At 35.5% G+C, this 24059-nt stretch overlaps 1 non-coding gene across 1 annotated transcript; it reads right to left on the reverse strand.

Moving 5' to 3' along the window:
• Positions 1-19866: 19866 nt before the first annotated feature.
• On the reverse strand, positions 19867-19973 carry LOC121225299 (small nucleolar RNA R71). The gene has a single exon (XR_005923170.1). It is a non-coding gene; the product is annotated as a small nucleolar RNA R71 (small nucleolar RNA).
• Positions 19974-24059: the final 4086 nt, after the last annotated feature.

Consider the following 24059-nt stretch of genomic DNA (forward strand, 5'->3'; position numbering starts at 1 on the left):
TAGTATGTGAAATTATTAAATAGGACTTATGTGAAGAAATTTAGAAATGTGCTAGGCAAATGTTATAGTGGCCTATTAAAGCATGTTAGAAAATACTTGTACTTGCATGTCAAATTAGCCAAAAGCCTAGATGGTGGCCGGCCATGCTATGGGTTAAAACATATTATAAATATGTTATGTTAACATTTGTGTTAAAAATAATATAATAAAGAGCATGGATAATAAAATAATAGTGGTTAGTAGGAGAAGAAACAAAGAAAAAGAGTTAGCTAGGTTGCTCCTCCATTGCCGTAACTAGAGGAAGAAGAAGAGGGGAAGTTCGGCCAAGGTGGTTCTTTAGATTAAAGGTATGTTCAATGTTGCTTTTGGAGGTTTATACATCCTTTGGATGATTAGCCTAATTCTATCTATCTCATGGATGGAATTGGGGTTGTTGGAGAGTTAGGATTCGGCTAAGAGGCTTCAAAATTTTAGTTGATGCCTTGATACTACTAGCATGTTAGCTATATGGATGTGTTAAGTTACTTGAAATGTTTGATAAATTTGAACTCCCTACCAAATTCTTTAGACAACCCATGTTAGAAATTTCGGTATTGAGATGTCTAGAACTTTCGGCCATTGTAGCTATGGAGAAATAAGGTTTTTGTTTCTTGTTAAATTTAGATGAACAAGGGTAGATGAGTGTTTGAACTATACAAATAATCATATGTGAGCATTAGGTGCTAAGGGAAAGGAATCGGCTACCTTATTAGGTACCAAGACCGAATGTGAATTTGATTAGGTTTGAGTAATTATTATGCTTAAAATCGATGTAGTTAAGTACCATGTTCTAGCCGAACATGTAGTTGTTTAATGTTGTGAACAAGTGCCGTTTAGTTGTTCTAAAATTGTCTAAATTAGATGTTTAATCATCTAAGGGTTCGGCATTGTGCATTCTTGTTAAGAGTTTGATTTGAAATCATGAGATCTTGCTGACTTGTGTCTAAATGGCATTCGGTCATGGTCTATGGGAGTTTACTAATCCGGTTTAGGTGCCAAATACTTTGTATTGGAAATTTTGATGTGTAAGTAGAAATTAATTAAGATGATATTGAGACATTCAAAAATAAATATGTATTAAAGTTATATTTGTAGTAGTTTAATGTGATTTACCAAGTGCACAAATTTGAAAGCGAGAAGGTGATAGACTTAAGTGGTAATTGATTCAAATAAATTGGTTCTAAAATGTATATGAATGCCGTATGATTGTGTTTGATTGGGAGGTAAATTGTTTGATTTAGCTCAAGAGCTTAGAGGATCAACGTTGGATAGGGGAAAGGAAAAAGTAATTGAATAGCCGTTGAAGTCGTTCGACAACGTCTGAGGTAAGTCTTCGAGTAATGAAACTTAGTTTATGATTTGATTAAGTCATGACATATAAGCATAACAAATAAACGGTGATATAATGATTCTACTTGAATGATACATTGAGGTGATTAGTTTATACCTATGACGGGTAGCCGAATGTGTATAGAGATCAAGTTATAAAGCCAATCAAAATCATGCTCTTTGTATGTGTCTATTGAGCCGAAATTGGTAAGGTTTGATAAGTGTCTTGTGTTTGAGCTTTAGTAATGAAAATGAAATATGGATGTGTCATGATTTATTGATATATGTGCATGATTATTCGAATGATATCCGGGCTAAGTCCCGAAGGCATTTGTGCTATTGACTATATCCGGGCTAAGTCCTGAAGGCATTTGTGCTAGTGACTATATCCGGGCTAAGTCCCGAAGGCTTTTGTGCTATTGACTATATCCGGGCTAAGACCCGAAGGAATTTGTGTGGGTTGCTATATCCAGCTAAATCCCGAAGGCACTTGGGTTTGGAAATGAGCGATCTTGCTGTAATAATTTCAATTAATACGCTCATGAAATCTAAACGATAAGGTATGTTTCGTATATGCATCGGAAAAGTTAATTCCTTTTTAGATAGTACGCGCTCTATTGATTAACAACTTCTGGCCTTTAGTTAGGTTTGATTCCCTGTGTATGAATATATTGGTTGAGGTGTGAAGTAAGTATGATTTTGGGAATATGCGTATATGCAACTATTCATTTAGTCATATGAACGCTATACTTTAGTCATAAATAATTTCATTACTTGAACTTACTAAGCATTAAAATGCTTACTCTGTTACTTTGATTCTCTGTTTTATAGATCTTGTTCGTCAGCTATCGGACTCGGAAGTGTCAAAGTCGAAGTCATCCACACTATCTAAGCCACTTTTTGGTACTCTTTTAGTTCAATTTTGAAAATGGCATGTATAGGACTGACCTTTGTTGTTAATTAAGTACCTTTTGGTAATGTATACATTCGGATAGCCATGCGAAAATGGCTTATATATTTTGAGCATAGCATTATAATCATTTTGTATATATATGGTTATTGAGTGGTATGAAAATGCTTGGTAATGACTAGCCATTGGAATGGTTAATCATGATCATATTTGGTGCTATGTATGTCAAGTGGCTAGTTGAATCATGGAAACTATGAAATAGGTGAGATTTACCTTAAAGTAGATGCTGACAGCAGTAGTGATGTGAGTTTGAAAAATCACTAAAAATAGTAGAAATGTAATTAAATAATGAATAAATTATTTAATCGAATCTTGATGAGTCTATTTTCATATGAAAGAAACGAAACGACTATATGAGCCGTATTTTATGAGATGTTTAAGTTTTCGGGAAACAGGGCCAGAGCGGTTTCTGGATCCCCTGTTCTGAATTTGGAGATTCACCATAAATTAACCAGAGATAATTAGAAGTCATTATTTATATGTACAGATTCCTTTTTGAGTCTAGTTTCATTAGAAAAAAACGGCATTAGTATTTAAGCCCTGTACAGGGAGATATCTAAGTCGTAATGCATGAAGGTCAGAGTAGTCGAACCCTGAAACAGGGGAGAATTTAACTAATAAACTGTACTAATTGGCCCAGCCAAAAATTCTAGAAAAAAATTTGTAGATGGATATATGAGTCTAGTTTCAGGGAAAATTTACGGAATCAGTTTTTGAGTTTTGGAACTCGAGATATGATTTTTAGAGTAACTATGATGCAGTTAGCCAGCTTGTCTGGAAAATTTAAAATGAACTGTGTAAGTAAATGAATTAAGTCCGTTAACTCTCGTGTTCGACTCCGGCAAAGGTCTCGGGTACGGGGCGTCACACGTTTGGCCCAGAGGCATCTTCTCTAGCATGAATAGCATATGTCCTTGCAGGTGCTCATGCCTCAGATCTAACTATTGTGTCCTTGGTAGTATCTCGACTACCACTAACATTACCGGGGTGGCGGAGTGGTCTGCCCCTCGAGACAGGATTACTAGGCTTTGGAGCTAGTTCTATCTCTTTTTCAACTCTTTTAGGACAATCCCTAAGAAAATGGTCAAGTGAACCATATTTGAAGCAAGCTTCACTTCTACACCGACATTCCCCATGATGAAATTTGTTACAATGTTTACATTTTGGTTTGGGATTACCGACACTACCCACACTGGTTACAGATGGAGATGAAGACCTCGGTTAGAATGTTGAGCCCCACTCTCTTCTATAATATCCTGTAGAGGTGGTCACACGATCATAATACTTCCTTAACTATTAGAAGTAAATGATTGTGACTTACTCATAGTTCATTTTCTAGAAACCCGAGCCTCTCTTTTGGCTTGTTTCTTTTCTTTGCTCGGTTCCTCAGCTTTGTGTGCTCGATCGGCTAGCGCCGCAAATTACATTATTTTGAGAATCCTAATAAGCAACTTGATGTCTTCATTTAAACCTTCTTCAAAGCATTTACACATCTCATCCTCAGATAGAACCCATTCCTTAGCATACTTGCTCAACCGAACAAATTCCCGTTCATATTCAGATACAGTCATGTTTCCTTGTTTGAGCTCTAAAAATTCTTTATTTTTCTGATCCATAAACCTTTGACTCACATACTTCTTCCTTAATTCAGCCTGAAAGAGTTCCCATGTAACATTCTTTCTTGTCACTACTGAAGTTATGGTATTCCGCCAATAATAAGTTGTAACACCCCTATAACCCGTATCCGTCGCCGGAGTGGGTTATGAAGAGTTACCAATCCAAAACACTACATTTGTACATTCACACTTACATAAGTTCATTAGCAATTATATGCATAGCCAAACACAATCAAAGATCAAAATTCAGACTTATACCGACATTCAAAAGTTGCCATATTCACATGGCTTATATACAACAACATCTCAAAATATCATTCACTTAAGTCTATTTTATACATGTCATACTAGCTCCAAAACTTATTAGTACCAAAATGATAGATAGTGTGAAGAGTTGCTGACGATCCCCCCCCCCCGAGCAGGTGACTGGAGTCAACAATCTATAAAACAGAGAAACGTAACAAATTGTGTAAGCTTTCATAAGCTTAGTAAGTTTTAAGCAATGCAAACAAATAAAGTCAATTATACTTCGATCATTCAATTTCTCAAGAGGCCATTTTCTAGGTATATTGCCATTTGCCGAATATACACAAGCACATAATGCACATTTAGCATTCTTATTTCACTTAATCTGAATTCATATAACATAAATAAATCAAATACTTTCACATACTTTCATACCTTGATCGAATGTATCATGATCATAGATATAGTTATAAAAATTATTCACTTATGTATCACATTATACACTTATGATTCAATTCAAATCAAACTCACATATAAGTACATAATACGTCCCTGGCCAACTTAACGTATCGAATGTATTCATTCATGTCGTTCTAACACGAGGTATCTTAGTCTTAGACTTTTATCAAATCACCAGCATTTAGCCTACTAGGTTTTAAACCTGAATTCATCCACCAGCATTTCGCCTGCTAGGCTTGAAGCCTGATATCATTTCACCAGCATTATAGCCTGCTAGGCTCGAAGGCCCGAATAGTATCTCACCGGCATTATAGCCTGCTAGGCTCAAAGGCCCAAATAGTATCTCACCGGCATCATAGCCTGCTAGGCTCAAAGGCTCGAATAGTACCGTACAATATTCAAATCAACAAGTTTCATATAACACAATCACACCAAATTAGGAACTAGCATCATTCGAATATATCATCCTACATTTTATTCACTTTTATTTCATTTCATTATTCACACTTATCATTTGATAGTTTACACATAACATCTCACTCATATTCATCTAATACTTATCATTTGATCATAAAAGCATATCACATTTTACTTCCATATTATATTTGCCATTCGACCATATACATACATTACAAGTAATACTTAATTCTCATAATATGTCATGTCATTATCGAATATTATTTATATTTAACTACTTAAAACTTACCTCGAATATTTGCGAACAGTCTCGGATCGGCTATTCAACTACTTTCTCTTCTCCCCTGTCCAACCTTGGTTCTCCATGCTCTTGAGCTAATTCAAACAAATTTAACTTATTAAAGTCCCATCATGCTAGCTTATGGCCGAATATGACAAGAAATTTAATAGATCATATAGCTACTTTTAGCTCAAATACAAAATGGTCATACACATTTTTAATCACATTAAGCAATTTAATACAATTAATTTAACATTTCCTCATGTACACCTTTATGACCGAATACACATATCAAATAAGTAACTTACCTTATCACATAACCCACATAGCCAAAGTACATATAACCCTAATGACCGAATATGTATATCACCAAAATTCCTATGACTTAACCTCTAACCTTCATAGCCGAATATTCATTGTATACCTAGTTCACATACATAAACACAAAACTCATATGGCTTATCATAATTTCATATACATATCTTAACCATATAGCCGAATATATATAGCTCATCGAATAGATATTTATTCACGTTCCCTTAACACATATTGATCAACTAGTCCAACAATGTATCATGAGTATATTCGGCTTTCACACATATTAAACATAGTAATAATCATGCACATTATAATCAAAGTGCAATTGATCCCATACACAAAAATATACGACACTTCATTTCCATTTACTTATATACACGTATCACTTAAGACCATTTCATACTTTCTATCACCTAAATAAACAACGAATTTTCCAATTAATTTCTTAAGTCCACATTCGGCATCTATATCCACATAAACACATTAGCCGATTACTATAATCATCTAATTCAAACTTTCAATAATCTCACTTTTCAAACAATCACTCATTTCATTCACCAAAATGTCATTCGGTAATTATTCAAATAGAATTATCATTTAAACATTTTTTTAACATTTAACAAAATCTACTTACTTTAACACAATAACCGATTATCATTTTTCTCCTAAATCACATATACATATCATGCTAGCACATAACACCATGACCGAATGCTCTCATCTTTTATTTATTCAATTAAACCATTCATTGACCAAATATTACATTCGACCATGGAATAAGCTAATTTAACAAATAAATACATACTTCCAACAATTAACAAGAATTTTTACAACTTAACACCAATACCTGAATAACATTTTAAACACTTATTCAATTCATTAACTATTTGATCATTCGACAATTATATCTCCCATTCAAGCCTTTTTTTAAACTACCATGTACAATTCTTGCATTATACTCTAATAGCCGATTACCATTTTCTATCTAACCACAACTATCCTTATTCATCAAGCTCAACTCATCTATCATCAGGTTTAATACCAAAAACAGCAGACAACTTCAAAGGCACTCAAACAACCCATAGCCGAATGCATCACTTCAAACCAATAACAAAAATTGAGTCATGGGCTATGAAAGGAGCTTAGAAATTAACTCAATTTCGCATAAATTATCAAGAAATAAAATCAAACATACGTCCAATTAGATTCACCAAGGCCGAATATCAAAGAGCCTTTTGTTTTACCTTGTTCTTTTGATTTCGGCAAATGAAAGAAAGAATGGATGAAAACTTTGTTTTCATCACCTATTTACTTTTATTAATTTATATATTTCCTCTTATAAAATCATTAAATATTATAATACTAATATGGAATGCATATAATATCCATTAAGTTATTATTTTACTAACACAAAATACATATATTACTTATCATCTATCATCATTGCCGTCCACTAGGTCCATTTGACATGAATGTCCTCCTTGTAATATACCATGCATTATTCGGTCCTCTAAATTTTACCTATCACATTTTTAAGTTTTATCACACAAGTCCTTTTTAACAATTCCACATCCAAATGACAAAATCAAAGCATGAAATTTTCACACATGCAATTTCACATATAATAGACATATAATATAACATTTAATTATTTTTGTGACTCGGTTTTGTGTTCCCTAAACCACTTTCCGATTAGGGTCAAATTAGGGCTGTCACATAAGTTGTATCTTTTAGTAGAGATATCGCACATTTCAGACATTCGACAGGTGTACACGATAGTTCAATAAAAACCCAGATAGTGTTCTCTAACCAAAATTCAACCCTTTCAGGATCATCATTTGCGATAGCTCTAAATTTTTCTGCCCCATGTTTGCAGATTTTATCTATCGGAGGCTTACAAATTCTAATAGGTTCGGCACCCTATGGTACCTCAAGAATCGGTTGGAGAGTGGGTGGGGGAGGTTGGTGTATAACAGGGTTTGTTCTCAAGTACTGAGTAAACCATTCATTCCTTATTTGAAAGAAAGCTTGTTTTGCCTCCTCACTTCGGCCCTCAGACACGGGCCTTTCATTACCAGACACAGACGCGACTCTTTGTATTGAAGCTGAAGCATTGCTCTCAGCCTCTTCGGATTTAGCTCTAGCTCAGTTGAATGACATTACTATATGAAAAACACCTTTAAAATGATCAGGTGTCATCACACTATTACAAATTATATAATGGCATGTATAGCTAAACTCATGTTTGCTACGTCAAATCCGAGAATCGGCTAAACCTAGCTCTAATACCATTAAATGTAACACCCCTAACCCGTACCCATGCCAAAATAGGGTTTCAGAGCATTACTAGAACATTCAAAACATTTTTCAATTATTCTACGTAAATTACTATTCATTTTTGAGATCAATCATAACGTCCCTTGATTGGGCCCTCGAGGCCTAATACGAGCATTAGAATCGAATCGGGACTTAATCGGGACCTCTAATAATTTTTCATGAAATTACAAAATTTTTCCAAGGTGCAAGGGACACGCCCGTGTGACCTTGGGACACGCCTGTGTTGGAGGCCGTATTCGACCCCGTGTAACTCTCTGACTTGTACACATAGCCATGCCACACACTCGTGTGCTAAGCCTTGTGGTTAATTAATTCAATTTGAAATTAGGTGCAGGTTTCACACGGCCAAGACACACGCCCGTGTTCTAGGCCATATGGTACACACGGCTAAGACACACGCCCGTGTCTCTGCATGTATGCCCAATTCTGAGCATTCTATTTCTCAAAATTAGGGTGCAGGGGACACACAGCCTAACCATATTCTCATGTTACCAGGCCATGTGTCACACACAGTCTAGACACAGGCCCATGTGTCTGTCTGTGTGGATAAAAAGAAGCCATTTCTAGCTTCATTTCTCACCCAAAACTTCATCCAAGGCCTGCACTTGAAACACATAACAATATCAACCATTCCAAGCATTTAAAATATGAAAATTCATCATTTAACAAGACATACCATTACATGCATAGGTGATTATAAACTTACCTTAGATTAACATAGGCAATAGCAATCTTTGATAACATATTCATGACATAACACATGTGTATATGTATATCATAATAATCTACTTAGTAATACCAAAATGAACTATTAATAGCCATTCTAATGGCTAGGTTACAAAATAACATTTCAAGCCACTATTGGCCAAGTTGTCCTATTTATGCCATTATACCAAAATGATTTTACTAAGTATACCCAAAATGACTAGTTGATAGTGTGACGATGCTCCAATGATCTCCAACCCTCGTAAGCTTCTGACCACTATAAAACAGGGGAAAAATAAACGGAGTAAACATTACGTGCTTAGTAAGTTCATATAATAGAAACTAAACTTATCAATGCTGTTTATTAAATCTATTCACAAAATGTTACGTTTCCATCCATTTGGCTAAATTCCTAATCAAATACATTCAATCTAACATGTTAGTCACCAAAATCTTCATATCAATCATGTAACATAGATGAGCTCATCAAGCAATATTCTTTCAAGTCATTATCATATCATCTCAAGATTTTCATGCCATGTCAAGAGTTTCATGCCCGTTGAATCATTGAATTTCGATGGATGCTCAAGTAGTACACTCGAAGTGTACGATTCAATAATCTGTCAATTTCATATTCAAGCGTACCTATTAAGGCGCTTAACCATGAAACACTCTCTTGAGCCACATATCGTATAACAGGATTACCAGTTGAGGCTAAACCCTAATCATAACATATGCTCAAGAGGTATTATATCGGGATTACCCATCTGGGCCAAATCCTTTATATATCAAGGTCAATAGGATTACTCGTCTGAGCTAAATCCCATCCGCAACAAATGCAAGACTTTATTAGTTTCGGGAAAGCACATATAATCATCGAAATTCATATTTAATCGGGACTTAACACTTTATCACCATTTCAAGCATGTATCAATTTTCCATCATAGCATACAATTATAGCACATCAACATAAATCACATTACATACAAACACAACATTCAATTAACATAATTACATGCCCAATTAAGTTACACGAACTTACCTCGACACTTATTCACGTTAGAAATCTACTAATCCAAAACCTTTTCTTTTCCTCGATCTAACCTCAAATTAGTGTTGTTCGGATATTTTCAAGCTTGGTAAGTTTTCCTCTCTCCTAGGGATTCCATGGAAATTTTGGGGAAGATGATATGAAATTAGATGTTTATTTCTTTTATTTAATTACCATCTTTTAATTTTAGTGATTTCCAATTTAGTCCCTTACCTTTTCTAATTTTTCCATGGTGAGTCATTAAAATATCTACTAACTACTCTTTAATGGTCTAATTACCATATAAGGACCTTTAGATTTGAATTCCATAGCTATTTAATCATTATAGCTACTAGAATTCAACTTTCACATTTTATACGATTTAGTCATTCCCGTAATTAAACACTTAATCGATAAAATTTTCATATCAACATTTTCACACGACATGCCTATTATAATACGGGCCATATAATGAAATAAAATAGATCATATTTTTGGGTCAGATTTGTGGTCTTAAAACCACTGTTCCGATTTCATTGAAAATAGGATGTTACATTTCATACAATCCTCTATTTATTCCGTACAAGATTATTCAAGCACATGTAATATAATAAATGTAAGTCGTATTTAAGGATAACTTGAATCTTGGGACTATGAAACGTGAAATGGACTCATTCACCACTCATCAGATACACGGATCTCCAACACACCACATAGACCCATAGAGTCGTACATATCCCATAAGTGAAGCATATAGCTACACTCTTCAACACGCCAAACATAGATATCCCAGTGAATGAACTTAGGTCACATTCCCTTATCTCTCCAAAAACTATCCCGGGCCTCAACGCCCCGAATATCGCAACACTTATAAGTGAGTACTCACAATCCTATGGCATGCCAACTATATCCAACAGTCTCATAAGTTCACAAGGCCAAAATACCCACACAATCATCATATATTACATACCAATTATCCACACATATTTACTGCATAATCACATCATTGGCATATTATACACACTTTCACATGGCATGAATATCATACCGTCATATTTACTGTCACAACAGTCATCACAACATATTCATATTACATCACACCCTAGTTCTCTTTATTACAATTCACAAGCACATTTATCATATATTAAGCATAGGTAAGAGAACATTTACATTTATAATTTAGAGAAGCGGTTTTGACTACCTCTAAATTCCCAAATAACATAATGAATTGCTTATGTACAGCTATTCCAAAACATTCACCGAATATCAACTTTTGTCAAAAATCGAGAGCTTGAACTAGCTCTTCCTCTAACTCGTAGAAGGGTCTAATGAATCCTAGGCTTCACACATAACAATCACACAATACGCACAGTCAAATGATAGCCAAGGACCCACTTCAACTAACCAAAACACAAGCGTAGGCTACCTTCTCATGTAACCAAACCCTTTCGCATGATGGGCTTAAAACGCAAATCTCTCGATCTACACTTAACCTTTTCGCATGAAACAAGCTCCATTCATCTAGCTAATCATCTATGACTAATTCCCAACCTTTAAATTACATAAAACTACGTGTTTCAAGGTATCAAAATTTTTCGACAAGTTTTGGTCATTATAACAAAAATTTATTAAAACACGAAAAATCCTTGACGAAACTTTGAAATAATTTTAGAAACCTTCTAATCAAGTTAAAAAAAGTTGAAAAACACTTTTAAATCATATTTGCATCCATAATCTTGGATTCCACCTTTAATGACCAATTTTTGGGTTTTAATTAAAACATGCAATTTCATTACTAAAAAGTCAACTTCAAAGTTTAGATAACATAAAAAACTAATGAGAATGTAAATGGTTACCTTTGATATAAGAAATAACGATTTTTCGATGAAAATCCTAAAAACCTATAAGTGAAGAAGATGATGAAATTGATGGAATTTTGGGGTGTTTTCTTGACGATTTAGGGAGGTATAATACTTTGGAAATGAGGGGACTAAATATATTGTTTGAAAAAAAAATCGAATGGAACGGCAAGGGAGAGCAAGGGATGATAGGTAGGGCAATTGGGAGAAATCTATCGTGAAACAAAACTGTGAATGGGGGGTTTAAAGGTTCAATTTCAAAAATTGGTTAAACTGCAAATTAAATGCTTCAAAATTTGGCTCTTTTACAAAACAGTCCTATTTCCAAAATTAAAGGTTTTTAAAATTCTTTTTCAAAAATTGAATCAATTTCCTAGTAGCCATTTTCGAAAACATTATCGAATACCAAGGTTATAAAATTTCGAGCAGATTTAAGCTAAAATTCTTAAAATACTCTCGAAAATTCTAGGCCCTATTTTGGGGTGTGACATAACTGCCAATTATTGTAGATACACAACATAATTGTAGATAAAAGTTGTTATTGGGTTTGTAAAAATCTTGGGTAAACCATTGGAATTTTTAGATAAAAAACATTTGTAGATAACCTGCCACTTCATTCGAGATTGAAACACAGTTTTAAATTACTATCATTTGTTGTGATTGCAAAGCATATTTACAGATGAAACAAACTGCTACTAGGTTTGTGGACAAGCCATCACTTGTTTCCATATTAAACTGTCACTGTTCTTTTGTACAAATCATCTCGCCTCATGCAATGCAATATGCCATACCTTAGAACATAATAATGCAAAAATTTGTAGGCATGCTTAACACATATTCCATTCAACACTAGCAATAGACATGTTTATACTATGTACAGTGGGGTGATAACAATGTTAACACTCACAATTTATCAATAACTGTTAGCAATGGGCATGATTAATCTCACATATTTACTCATAGCATCGTAGTGATTCAGTTAATCAATATCAATAAACCCATTATAACAGTAGCATTTCAAGCATATAAATCATGGATTTTTGTATAAACACTAATGCAAAGATCAATTAAATGTACAAAAACTTCTAGGAACAATTCAAGGATCAAGTAGGGACTAAAGTGAACATAGCATAAATTTTTGAGCAATATTGTAAAAAGGGGGTACATGACCGTGTCGTCAGGCCCTATGGGGTTGCTTTAAGCCATCTGGTTCACAAAATAGCCTAAGGTTTCAAGGGCACACAGTCGTATGGTCTACACGCCCGTGTGGGAGACCGTGTGGCCATATTTCGAGGCATGGTTTGCCCCAATTCACTTGTCAAAGAACACATACTTGTCACCGGTGTCCCAAACGACGTTCATCACGCTCAAATTTGGTCTGATGCACCTAAAATGGATCCTTCAAATGATAATTTAATATGAGGTAATGCTTGATGCCCAAGATTTATCAAAACTTGTTGATTTTAACAAAAGATTTGTCAAGAATCGTGAAATATTGTCTAATTGATTTGAAAGATTAATATGGGATAGAAATTTTACGAATTTTTTTGTCTAGATTTTAGAATGATATGTACTTACCGAACTTGATGGAATTACGAAGGCTATCAATGATGAATTCAACAATCGATAGTGCATCGATTGATCAGGGATTTATTTGATATTGAAAGCAAAAATAATTTTAGCAATGGATAGAAATTTTGATGAAAATAAAAGGATGGAAAAGAAACGTTACAACAAACAGACCTATCTCGACACTTTTTTTTACTTAGGATGACGCAAAAAAGGTTGGCATAGGCCATCTCGACATTTCTCCCAATTCTTCTACAATAGTAATTTTTAGTGCCATTAGCATAGGTGCCACAATACTTTTGAAAAAGCGTTATCATAATTCAACACAGGCCGACCTTTATTGAAGGGTTGGCAAAGACATAGTCAGGGCCTACCTTTATAAAAGGTTGGGATAAAAGGAAATAGATGACCCAAAAAGGGTCAGAATAAAGTATTCATATGTTGAATTTTAAAGAGTTGGCTCATGCCCCCGTCAAAGGCGACTTAAAAATAGTCGGTTAGGTCGTGCCTACACAGGCTTTATAAAAGTCGTACTAGACGCAATCAAAATCGACTCAAAAAATGTTGGGATAGACCATTCTATGCCAACCATAAAAAGGTTGAGATAGACCTGTCTAAGACAACCTTAAAAAGGTTGGGATAGACCTTGTCTACATCAACACCTTTACATAGTTGTCTCAGGTCCAATGTCTTTTACGACTTTTTTTCTCGACTTTTGAAGAGCTTATTTTGAATATTAATATTTTGTTTATATATTTAAGAATAATTATTATTTAATATATAGTTATCAATTAAAATAATTATAATAGAAGTAGAAGTTGACATGAAAAAGTTTTTACAATTATAATCAGAGAAAATATTTTGTACACTATCAATGGAATTTTTAAATTCTAGGATCAATGGATTAACAAGTGTCCTATAATGATATAGTAAAATATTTAAAAAAATATGGCACTTTATCCCCAAAGATTACAAAATAAAATTAAAAGCTCAGTATCAAAATTCAATCCTCACTTTTGTAACACCCCAAACCTGGCCTAGACGTTATGGCCGGATCCGACGTGCCACATCGAAGCGTTTAAAATATTTCAGGTTGTTGATCTAGAGAAACTTAGTTTTTTAAAAGATAATTTCAATGCAGGTTAAAGTGAATGGATGCTGTGCACCAGGTAGGAAACCGGAAAAGAGAAGGTGAGTCTATTGGACTGCTTAAGTACCAAGCTCCCTTCGGATCCAATCCTAGACATGCACACTGCCATTGCCACACCTTAACGTCATGTATATTTCCAAGAAACCAATTTGATTAAGTCATTTTTTAGGAAAGTGATTAATTTTGGAAAATATTTTCATTGCGGAAGCTTTGCTTGTTGTCGTGTTATTTTGAAATCAATCATTGTTTTTGGAAAACACTCCCTAAAGCTATCCAATTCCAACGGTTAAATATAAGTATTACCTACCTTAATAAAACATATTAAAACCATCAAAAATAATTAAGCGGCCTTATTACAATTTAAAAAAAAAACCAAAACCTTAAACGTAAATAAAAAGATGTCCAATTCACTAGAAGAAAATCAAACTTGCAGAACGTGTGGCCACTCCAAATCCTTCACAGCTCCAAGCCCACTATGGTTGGGGATTACCTGCGTGGATGAAAAAAAAAGGGTGAGTTTGGGGAAACTCAGTGTGTAAATTAACCCAACCATAGCCTATATCGGCTCAAACCACAGAAACAGAATAAGTTGGCCTTAGCCCAGAACAAAAGTCAGAATAGAGCCCATAGGCCCATAATAGAACAAAACAGATATCACATGTTTATGCAAAACCCAACCCATATCCAACCACATGCACCCCCGTACCAACCTTTCACCATGTGGGGAGACTACTCGACCCACCCAACCGCTACATGCCACAGAAATATGTAGCATGGTTGCCAGAACATATAATGTAACAGAGTCACCAGATACAAATAATCGTGGTAGAGCCACCAGAACAGATATATATGACAGAGCCACCAGATCAGATAACTGTGGCATAGCCACCAGGATGCTTCCTCCATAATATAACCCATGTCCCCATGCAACAGATATACAATCATGGCATACATCATACAGAATTAAATCATCATGCTTTTCAGTCAAAAGTAACCCTAGGGGTGTAATGGTAATTTTGCACCTAGGGGTATATCAGTAATTTTCAGACATAGGGGTATTCAAGTAATTTAACTATTCTTAGGGTTTCCATGAATAGGATAGCCATTTACGTACGACCAGAAACACTTACCGCATTTTCTTACCGAATTGGGCCTGTTGGCCCACTATCCCGATTTTGGCCCATCAAGCCCAAAAACATCGAAATGCACAGAGTCGTGCACTCTACAGTCTTATCACTTTAATCTACCATATACATCAAACTATTAATCTCACGAGCATTCGCACACTCGCATGTTCTCAAAATACCAGCTTTTCGGCATTTCGGCTTTTCGGCTTTTGCCGATCTAGTCTATGAGAGGGTGTCAGTTACACACCTGATTTATGATGGTACGTTGGCGAGATCCAGAACTGCCTACAATTGGATTACTAACATGTCAATCTATATATCGAAAATAACTACGTATTTTAACCCCTTACCATATTCGGCCAACACAGCCTTAGATCCCAGAGTTCCTTACCTTTTGCCGAAATATGGGTTAGATATGGAGAGCCAGCCGAATAAGTCCTCAAGCCCTTAGCTGTATATCCCCTTGACCACGCTACTGCTTACACAACCAACAAAAAAATGCAAATCCCTTAGTCCAAAACACTAGCCACCCCTAAGGGTTTCAACTTTTCCTTTCTAAAAGCAATGACACTAATGACAGTTGTTTGAAAGACTTACCTAATGTCGATCGGTTCAGAAGAATGTTCCTATCTATGATTCTTTTATCTCCAATCCACCACAGTCACAAGAAAAAGTAGATTCAAACAACCAAAGATTCGGCCTCCTTCACCTCCGGTATGTAGGTTTCGGTTTTTAGAGAAGTAAGAGCAGAAAAGTTCGACTAACACAAGATTCGGCTACTGAGGAAAATTGAAGATGGAAAATAAAGGATGAGACAAAGGAAGAAGGGTATAGTTTTGATTATGCAAAAGAAAATATGGAAGAAGAAGGAAAAATATGAGAGGTAGTATTCGGCTATGGAGAAAACGGCACAGTGAGGGGTTTCTAGGTTCGGCTAAAAGAAAAGAAAAGATGAGCAGAGAATTTGGTTTTGTGGTTGTGAAGTCGGCACAGCTGTAGTCTTCGGTTTTTAGCAAAAATAAAAGGGAAGAGAAGAGAAACCTAATTTTCGGCAGAACAAACTAAATAACCTAGTCCTGAAATACAAAAGAATTCGACAGCCCTAGACCAAATGCCGAAATTCCCAACATAAGGTGCCCTAGCCGAATGTGCACTTGCAGAGTCCCCTATACGGCCAACTCCTACTTCATACTCAGATTCCTTGATTTTCTCCCCTTATCAGCTCCTAAATCTTCTCCCTTATCCCCTCCTTACTCAATCACCTGAGCAACTCAAACTCCTCCTGACAATCTTTTACTTGAGTTCCATTGCTTACCCTTTCTAAACATAAAAAATAATTCCCTTAATATGCTGTCATTGTGACTTGAACCTCAGCTCTCCCTAGCATCCACACGCCACTTTTATAGCCTTCCCAGTGGTGTCACATGCCACTTTGCCACCTGCTTCTTTGTGTTTTATTTTACCCAATTAATACTTAAAAGCCTAATTAACTAGAACCCTTTTTTTTCCTATGGAACTAAAATTAACTAAAGTTACGGAGTTTTAACTTAAACTTGGGTCTTCTAGAGGCCCACTAACATAATTAAACCTATGCCAAACAGACGAAACACAGAAATTTTAAGTTTGCCAACATACACAGAATTCTCGAAAATTGGGGTGTTACAACTTTGGTAGAGTTGATTTTATGTCTGCTCATTTATCTTTGTTCGGGTTTTCTATCTCTATTTTTTTGTGGTGTTCTACTCTGCTAATACGGTGATGTTTTGTGTTTTTTTCAATCATTTTATGAATATGTTTTACTGGAAAAAAAACATATTGTACTATTTACCATTTTTTCCATATTAAAAATAAAAAAGCTAAAGGCCTAAAAAACATATTGTACTATTTACCGCTCATCTGATAATGTTAATAACTGATGGCAAAACGATAATAAATAATCGAGTATGACAACATACTTGACAAGATACAGTAGCAAAATAACAACATGTTGCTGAAGATCAAAAGTATACATAGACAACACAAAAAAGGTTAGGCTAGGCCAAATATTTGTCGACAAAAAAAAAAGGTTAGGATAAATCATGAGCAAACAAAGGCAACACAAAAAAGGTTGGGTTAAATAAAATATTTTCCAACGAAAAATAAAAGTTAGGATAGATTAACTTTTTCCCAACTCTTCCTAAAAATTCAATATATGATTAGATTTTGCCAACACCCAAAAAAGTTGCTTAAAGGTACAAATTTAAATGACACAAAAAAGGGTCAGTGTATGCAAAAAAGAGTCATCTTAGGATTTTCATATGGCGGCACTTTTATATAGGTGGGAAAGGTATAACAAAAGTCAGCATAATGTTAGACAAAGTCGACTCTTATTTCAATGTTACCTTAGGCATGTGATAAACCGTAAATTATACATATTTTTACCCCATGTTTAATGCATTTTATGGATGATTTCTCATTAGAATTAGTGAATTTGATGCTCCTAATGCTTTAATTTCATGTTTTATACTTAGGAGAGAATAGGAGAGCGAAATGAATGAGAAACGGGCCAAAAAAGGAGAAAATGGGCCAAAGTACAAAATCAACACGGCCTAGACCTCCTCACACGAGTAGACCACACGGTTGTGTCAATTTGGCAGGCTCGAACACGGGCGTGTGCCACGAGCGTGTCCCTGCCGAGCCCAAGTTGAGTCCAATTTGGAAAAGGCCAATTTTGAGGGTTTTAGGCATTCCAAAGCCTATAAATACACCCTAGAGGAGGAGAAAAAGGGAGACGGAGAATAAGGGGTAAGAAATTACCCCAAGGAAGCCGATTGATCCATCTTAGAAGTCGGATTCATCATCAAGACTGAAGATCTCTCCTCAATTTCCCTTTAGGAGTTTTAGGTTTTCTTTATGTTTTGTATTCTTTATTCTTCGGAGATGTTTTCTTATTTAGTTATGAACTAAACCCCTAAATACCTAAGGGGAATGAAACTTAAGACAAATCTTGTTATTATTTTCTGAATCGTATGATAAATATTTAACTTGTTCTTAATTATGTGTTCTTAATTCTTGTTTTGATATCCTAGGATACTGATTCAAGACACGCTCTTATTCAGAGGAGGAATAGACTCTGTCTAAGAGTACATTTGTCATAATTAAGCAGAGTTGATTGCGCGCCTAGAATAGGGTGACAAGATTTTGCCGAATTAGGGTGAAACCTAATAAGGGGATCCACAGATCGAGTTTATGCAACCCTAGAGTGTTAATTAGAGAAAAGTCTTGGTTATTCAATCTAGGGATTAGGCGTTATTATTCTTGAATAGGGATAATAACATAACTTAAGGATCTCTACGGAACAAGTTGAATGAATAATTCGTCCGATTCGGAGCCAGAATAACAAGTAAAGTCTAGGTGGATTTTTCTTTAGGTATTTTCTCAAGTCAATCGATTTTCCTGAAAGCAATTCCCCAATCCTTTTCTCTGTGCATTCTTAGTTTAAATTTAAATAAATAGTTAATTAAAACAAACCCTTTTATTCTTAGGCTAGATAATAAAAAGATAGTTATTACTAGTACTTTTGGTTTCCTTGGGTACGATATCCCGGTCTTGCCATTACTATACTATTGTTTTATAGGTGCGCTTGCCTTTTCGTCATGATAATAGTTACTCTAGGTTTGATCTTCATTATAAATATTTATTACTTGTTATGAATCACACGATCAAGTTTTTGGCGCTGTTGCCGGGGAACTAAAATATTAGGAACACTCAATTTTTATTACTTTAGCCATTTATTTTTTCTTGCAATTTAATTATTAATAATTAATTTACTTTTTCTTTCTCTTGGTAGGTTTTCCTAGTTTATGACTAGAAGAAACTCGTCAGGACCATTACTTTTTGACGAAGAAATCGATTGCACAGTTCGTAGAAACCAAAGAGAAATAAGGCGAAGCTTAAGATACACAGAGAACCAACAAGAAGACGATACTCAACCCCCAACCGATGAGATGGCTAAAAACCAAGGCAATCAGCTACCTCCTGCAATTGCAGCTAATCAAAATCCTTCTCCACGTACTATGTATGATTATGCTAAACCTTCTCTAACAGGAACTGAATCTAGCATAGTTATACCAGCTGTAGCTGCAAATACTTTTGAACTGAAACCTAACACAATTCAAAGGATATAGCAATTTGTTCAGTTTGATTGTTTGCAGGATGAAGATCCCAACGCTCACTTAGCAAACTTTCTGGAATTTTACGATACATTTAAAATCAATGGCGTTTATGATGATGCCATTCGTCTTCAGTTATTTCCTTTTTCATTAAGGAACAAAGCTAAACAGTGGTTGAACTCATTACCATGAAGGTCAATTACTACTTGGGAACAAATGACCGAAAAATTTCTACTAAAATATTTTCCGCCGGCTAAAACAGCTGTGTTACGTAATGATATTTCTTCTTTTGTGCAGATGGACTTAGAAACACTTTACGATGCATGGGAGAGATACAAGGATCTATTGCGAAGGTGCCCTCACCATGGGTTACCACTTTTGCTTCAAGTACAAACATTCCACAATGGTCGAATCCCTCGACTCGGCAAATGATTGACGCAGCTGCTGGAGGAACCATCAACAACAAAACACCTGAAGAGGCTTATGAATTCATGGAAGAAATGTCACTAAATAATTATCAGTGGCAAGTCATGAGGACTAAGCCAACAAAAACAATTGGCGTTTATAACGTCGACTCAGTTACTATGCTGTCAAATCAGGTAGAACTTCTCAATAGAAAGATTGATGGTTTACTTATTTCTACACAGGTAAATCCAGTAATGAGGTGTGACTCAAGTGGAGGAGGTGTGCATACAGAATATCAATCCTTCATTCCTACAACCGAAGAGGAACAAGTCAACTATATGGGTAACAATAACTTTACATCTCAAAATAACCCATACAGTAATACTTATAATGCAGGTTGGAGGAACCACCCAAATTTCTCCTGGAGTGGTCAAAGGAATCAAAAGCCACAAAATCCTCAGGGTTTTCAACAGCCACCGTATCAACAAGAGAAGAAACCGAACCTTAAAGAGATGCTCTCTAAATTCATCTCGGTATCAGAAACCCGTTTCCAAAATACTGAGACAGCACTTAAGAATCAACAAGCATCGATCCAAGGGCTCAAAACTCAGATATGCCAGCTATCCAAACTAATCTCCGAACGACCACAAGGTAGCTTACCAAGTAATACTGAACCTAACCCAAGGGAACACCTCAACGCAATTAGTACTCAAGATAAGAAAGGATTCATTGCGCCTGAGCCAGAATTGATGTAAGAAACTGTGGTGAGCAAACGTAAAAGTGAGGTAAGTCATAACAAAATGGTGAATGAAGAATATAAACCTCGTATCCCATATCCTAACGCGACAAGGAAAGACCGCTTAGACGAACAATTTGGTAAATTGCTTAAACTTTTGAAAAAATTACATATTAACTTACCGTTTATTGAAGCTTTGTCGCAGATGCCGAATGCAATGAAATTTTGAAAAAAGCTTTTAGTAAATAAGCGGAAGTTGGATGAAGCGTCGCATGTGGAGCCAAACGCAGTCTGCTCAGCTATGCTACAGAATGTGCTACCCCACAAATTGAAAGATCCAGGGAGTTTTACAATTCCTTGCTTAATTGGTAGTTTAGATATAAGTCATGCATTAGCTGATTTAGGGGCTAGTATTAACGTCATGCCTTACAAAATGTTTAAGCAACTAGGTCCTGGGAAACCTAAACAAACTAAGATGAGCATTCAATTGGCAGATAAAATTATAAGATTTCCTAGGGGTATTATTGAAGATGTACTAGTAAAAGTAGATAAGTTCATATTCTCCGCTGATTTCCTTGTTCTAGACATAGAGGAGGATAATAACACCCCTTTGATTTTAGGAAGGCCCTTTTTAGCAACTGCTAAAACAATTATTGATGTTGGCACAGGTGAGCTCACGCTTCGCGTAGGAGACGACACGATCACCCTTCAAGCTCTTAATTCTGGCATCACATCGAACGTTGAAGGTAATAGTCCACACCAATCTACTAAAACTGACAATATGACTTGTAGAAATTGAGCTTCAAAGAAGTTCACGAGCCATGTTCTAGAAATGATAGAGGACACACTCATGAAGAACGAAGGCTACGGATAGAGGAGCTAGATGAATGGCGAGCACACAAATCGAGAACACATGATAAACCGAAACTACGCCAAAACAAGGCCGATACCTCTCCAAATCAACTTAAGGTTGGTGATAAAGTCTTACTAGATGCCGCCGATCCACACATTGTCACTACCACACCGAATGAGGAAATCCCTCTTACGATACTCAGTATTTTTCCATTCGGTATGATAGAGGTGAGTCACTCCAAGTTCGGCACTTTTAAGGTAAATAACACCCGATTAAAACTCTATTTTGATGAGATTGATAGTAGGAATGAGGAGTATAAACTCCTCGAACCACCCTGACCATTCACTAGAGGGGTAAGTCGAGCTTAGACTATAAATAAGTGCTTCTCGAGATGCAACCCGAGCACTAACATATTTTGATTTCTTTATTTTTAATTTCTAACACGTTAAATAATTAACTTTATCTTTGAACTGCAAAGTTTTTTAGCACACACGGCCAGGCACACGGGCGTGCCTAAATCTGTGGCCAAACAGGGGAAGAGACACGATCGTACGATACGGCTGTGTTGAAGCAGGATATGATTTCCCTAAAACACGGGATACGATAAATCCCCATGGCCGTGCGGCATGGCCGTGGGTGAACTTGATAGGTGAACACGGGTGTGGGAATAGAAAAACGCGGGCGTGCTAGGGGTAAGGCTCGATTCTGTTTCTTCAACACTGGTGTGAGACACGCCTGTGCTGTTAAGCCGTGGACAACAATACACGGGCATGGTACCCTAACACAGGGTCGTACGATACGATCACGCAGCACACGGCCTAAACACACGGGCGTGTGATAAGACCGTGTGGGGACATCTTAATTCGCGACAAACACGATCGAGCCACGGCCCACACGGGCGTGTGCTACAGCCGTGCCACTTAAAAAATTAGAATAATTATCTTATTTTATTTTTCTTTTATTAAGTTTTTAAGATTCATTCGTTTTTAAGATTCATTTGTTTTCCTTTTCAAAAAAAAAAAGGCTTACCTTTAGAATCCAGCTTGCCATCCAAAGTATCTTCAATACTCGATATCGCCAATCCAAGGATATCATCCGTTCTTAATACAGGAAGTTTCACTCCTCCCCCTATCTTATTTTTATACTCTAATATCTATCTTTGTACATTGAGGGCAATATACATCTTAAGTGTAGGGGGTATTCATGTGACTACCAGAAAAATCCCTGAATAATCCTTGTTCTCATGAAAAACTCTCATATCATATTTAGGATAAATTTTAATTGATTTATGATTTTGATTGATATATCTTGAATTAAAACATAGGCATTTATGCATTGATTGTTTAAACTTTAAGACATTAGAGAATCAAGCATGATAAGTTGATTTTTAAGAATTTAAAATTATAGGTTGTTTCCCCAAGTCTAGGTATTACTTTGCATTGGAATTCACGAGTCTAAACATCAAAAAGTCATATTTTTTTGTGAGATTTTTGAGCCTTTTGAGCATCTATTAATTCTTTCATGCTCACTTTTATTATTGCTTTGAGTGCGATAGTATTGAACTGTTATTCTAGAACTTGCTTGATTATGCATGTCAAGACCAGACCATTTGATTTGATATATCAAAATGATTAAGGCACTTAGGATTAACCCACTCATGCCATGAAAAGCCTACCTCAACGATTAACCCCTAGTAAACCCCCTTGAGCCTAATAAGCCATTTCTTGTATTACCCTTAATATTAACCTTTAACCCATTATTGTTGAAACCCCTTAATTTAATCCCTATTTTTGTTGAGATTTGAGTTGAGGAAATTGCTTAGCTATGTCTAGTTTGTAATAAGTTAGTCTATGAATATTTAACTTGTTCTTAAAAAAATAAAAAAATAAACAAAAAAACTATGTATATATATTAGTAATCCCATATTTTGAGAAGAAGCTCTATTGTACGCAAGTGAAGATTAACTCTTTTTCCAGTTAGGCAATTTTTCAATTCAATCTCGATTCTAACCCTTTCTTTCAACTTGTGACCACACCTCCTAACCAAGCCGCACTACAACCCTCTAAAGACCTTTTGATTGATGTATCATCTTAAATTATAGTGGTGGAGATTTGATTTTCATGCAAGCCTATGATAATGACTTTTCATTATTGACTTTTGAGTGCTTCATTTATTGTCCTTAAACACCTCGAGTAATTTGAGTGAATATTTAGTGAGGATGTGAAACTCTGTGATATTCTGAATCAAAGGTAATTACTTAGATGCAGAGAGACACCTATGTTTGCATGATTAAATACTCAACTTGGAATGTTTGAAACTTTTATGTTCTTTTAGTTGAATTCTCAATGTATGATTACCTATGGATTATTTTGAGATACTATCGATAAGAATTATAAGTTAAGGAGAATTTATTTTGATTATGAGTTGAAGATTTTGCTTGAGAACAAGAAAATGCTTAAGTGT

This window comes from Gossypium hirsutum, chromosome A03 (genome assembly GCF_007990345.1).
Source record: "Gossypium hirsutum isolate 1008001.06 chromosome A03, Gossypium_hirsutum_v2.1, whole genome shotgun sequence".
NCBI classification, from domain to species: Eukaryota; Viridiplantae; Streptophyta; class Magnoliopsida; order Malvales; family Malvaceae; genus Gossypium; species Gossypium hirsutum.